Source organism: Sapajus apella, unplaced genomic scaffold (genome assembly GCF_009761245.1).
Source record: "Sapajus apella isolate SASKATOON/1434 unplaced genomic scaffold, GSC_monkey_1.0 scaffold2484, whole genome shotgun sequence".
Classification (NCBI taxonomy): domain Eukaryota; kingdom Metazoa; phylum Chordata; class Mammalia; order Primates; family Cebidae; genus Sapajus; species Sapajus apella.
In genome coordinates this window covers 4,444-8,008 of record NW_022439410.1, presented here as the reverse complement: position 1 = coordinate 8,008, position 3,565 = coordinate 4,444, and the positions used below count along the sequence as shown (strand labels likewise).

At 49.0% G+C, this 3,565-nt stretch overlaps 1 pseudogene; it reads left to right on the top strand.

Moving 5' to 3' along the window:
- Positions 1 to 350: 350 nt before the first annotated feature.
- On the top strand, positions 351 to 1,904 carry LOC116547246 (annotated as a pseudogene).
- The last annotated feature ends 1,661 nt before the right edge of the window (positions 1,905 to 3,565 follow it).

Genomic DNA, 3,565 nt, shown 5'->3' with positions numbered 1-3,565 from the left:
TTTGGGATGGCTAACATTTAGGTTTAAACACTGGCAGAGGCATAGGATGAGGCTAATATGTTGACTGGGACCGGGTTTTGAAGGGCAGTGCAATTAATGCTGCTGAGTCTGGCCTTCTCCTTCTCTGTAACAACAGAGCAATAAAAATTTCTGGAGAGGAAACATGACCACGTTTGCTTTTTTGGAAGGTAATTGTTGCAAGCAATGTATAGAAAAGACTGGAGGGTGGAGAGAACAGTTTCAGGGAGATCAGTTGAGGGGTGGTTGCACTTTTCCAGTATGAAAAATTGCAGCCCGAGGGAAGTAGGTTCTGCTAAAAATGCTGATACTGGGGGCTGACATGCAACAAGGAAGATACCACCAAAGTGCATAGCTAAAAGAAGGTCACCCCCAGAAGACACCATCCCCAAAAACAAGAAGGTGAAGGTCTCACACAGGTCCCACAGCAGAGAACCAGGCTTGGTGCTCACACTGGGCCAGGGTGACGTGGGCCAGCTGGGGCTGGGTGAGAATGTGATGGAGAGGAAGAAGCCGGCCCTGGTATCCATTGCAGAGGATGTTGTGCAGGCTGAGGCTGGGGGCATGCATACTGAGTGTCTAAGCAAAAGTGGCCAGGTCTACTCCTTTGGCTGGATTGATGAGGATGCCCTGAGAAGGGACACATCAGTGGAGGGCTCCGAAATGGTCCCTGGGAAAGCGGAGCTGCAAGAGAAGGTGTCAGCAGGTGACAGTCACACAGTAGCCCTCACCCAGGATGGCCGAGTCTTCCTCTGGTGCTCCTTAGGGACAATAACAGTGTGATCGGACTGTTGGAGCCCATGAAGAAGAGCATCATACCTGTACAGGTCCAGCTAGATGTGCCTGTGGTGAAAGTGGCGTCAGGAAATGACTACTTGATGATGCTGACAGCTGATGGTGACCTCTACCCATTGGACTGCAGGGAACAGGGTCCACTAGGCTGTGTGCCTGAGTTATTTGCCAACTATGGTGGCCGGCAAGGCCTTGAATGACTCCTGGTCCCCAAGTGTGTGATGCTGAAACCCAGGAGAAGCTGGGGCCAAGTGAGATTCCAGAATGCCTTCTGTGGCACCTATTTCACCTTTGCCATCTCTCAAGAGGGCCACGTGTATTGCTTCGGCCTCTCCAACTACCATCAGCTTGGAACTCCGGGCATAGAATCTTGCTTCAAACCCCAGAACCTAACATCCTTCAAGAATTCCACCAAGTCCTGGGTGGGTTTTTCTGGTGGCAAGCACCATACAGTCTGCATGGATTCAGAAGGAAAAGCATACAGCCTGGGCAGGGCTGAATATGGGCGGCTGGGCATCCGGGAGAGGGCTGAGGAGAGGATCACACCCACCCTCATCTCCAGGCTGCCTGCTGTCTCCTCAGTGGCTTGTGGGGCATCTGTGGGGTATGCTGTGACCAAGGATGGTCATGTTTTCTCCTGGGGCATGGGCACCAACTACCAGCTGGGCACAGGGCAGGATGAAGACACCTGGAGCCCTGTGGAGACGACAGACAAAAAGCTGTAAAACCATGTGGTCTTATTTGTGTCCAGCAGGGACCAGCATACAGTCTTATTAGGCAAGGATGAGGAACAGAGCTGGTGTAGCCCCGGAGTGCCTGACTTCTGGCCTGCACAAATTTCCTCGCAGAACAGGGAAGCAGTGACAGCTGCAGATCGCCACAGGCCTCTATCCAGCCTTGAACACTGTGTCAGCTCCAGCCTTTTCCCATCAGCAGAACAGAATCATTTTCCTCTTTTTCTTCCTCCTCTTTGGAATTCTCCTGGGACCTACAGAATGAAGTGGGAGGATGCACAGGAGGCTTTTCAGAAGGAACACGGCTCACTCCAGAGCTATGTGGTTGGATGTTTCTCCCCTCTTCCCCACCTTCCATAGTCCTGGCTGGCCCTGCTTTGCCTACTAGAAAACCAAAACCTCCTCCCCTGGGCTTTGGTGCCTACTCTCTGAGCAGCTGGGACTCCATCAAGCCCCATTCTAGTCATGTGCCCCTTTCCTGTCCCTAACAATCCACAAGCAAACAAATGGTACAGTCATAAGACCCATCTGTCATGGACTCACGCCCAGAGGAATATGCAGAAAAAGCAGAGCTGCGTGGCTGTGGGCAACTCTAAGCCAAATATTTAACTTGGAACTGGTGTTCATTGGACCGAAAAAAGTGACCAAGAAAAGAGTGGTTCTCCCAGAAGCACGAAGCATACTCTTGACCCTCAGACAATGCCTGTGTACATCCCACCCATCCATTCAGCTTCACCTGCCGCCAAGGGCCTGGAATCTCAAAGAGAAGCCAGGCTGGGCAGAGCAGAGCAGGGCATGGGGTGGGGAGAGAGGGTAGAGGGTTTTATAAACAAGCTTACAGTGATATTGAAAGAGGAGGGATTGAGGGAAGGGCAGAATGTTCGAAGGGCAGAGACTAGTCCGGAGATGGAAACAGTAACTTGTACAGTGGCTGAGAAAATAGAACATAGTTTTTGATTTTTTTTAATTGTAAAATATTTTGTAGGGGAGAATGAAATCTTTTAACACTTTTAATAAATGTAGAGTTTAATAAAAATGTTGATACTCATGAAACAGCTGTGGCTCTTTCCACTGTCCTGGCTCAAAGTGACGTTTTGAACTGTTTTTTGGTTTTCTGAAACCACCCAAGTTGAGCTGCTTGTTCTTTTTGCACTGCCCAGTCCCTTCAGGTGTCTACAGATGCATCCTTTCTTTTAGGGTCAATAAAAAGTGCTGGGTCATTGAAAAATATTTATAGTAGAGTTGAGATGTGTTGAGTGAAACATGAGGATGTACATGAGTGACATTTCTACTGGCTGCTCATGGAATGAGGTGCAAGCAGCAATCAGAGGAAGGCCTTCATGTGGGGCAATGAAGGCAATGCTAGCCGTTCTGTCAGGGTGTGAACAGCACTACCCTGAACAGTGGTGGGCAGCCTTCAGCATGGCATGGCTCCATCACCTGCCAACTGCCCTTGGCTTGGCTCTAATGGCCACTTTTAGGGCAGAAATGGAGTTCTTTCCAAGTATGATTTCTGCTCTTCTCTGTGTGATCCCTCTGAGCCATGCAGGTCACCCTGACCTCATTCTTGTCAGGTTCTCTATCATCCTATTGACTCCCTGGAAAACTGCAATCTTAATTGTTTATTTGTAGGCTAATTTTACACCTTTATCTTTCAAATCTTTGCCTTTGATTTTCTTTTTATGTATTTATTTATTTTATTGCATTTTACGTTTTTGGGTACATGTGAAGAACATGCAAGATTCTTGCACAGGTACACACGTGGCAGTGTGATTTGCTGCATTCCTCTCCATCACCTATACCTGGCATTTCTCTCCATGCTATCTCTCCCCAACTCCCCACCCCCCACTGACCCCTCTCCTCTTTTCCCTCAACAGACCCTAGTGTGTAGTGCTCCCCTCCCTGTGTCCATGTGTTCTCATTGTTCAACACCCACCTATGAGTGAGAACATGTGGTGTTTGATCTTCTGCTCTTGTGTCAGTTTGCTGAGAATGATGTTGTCCAGGTTCATCCATGTCGC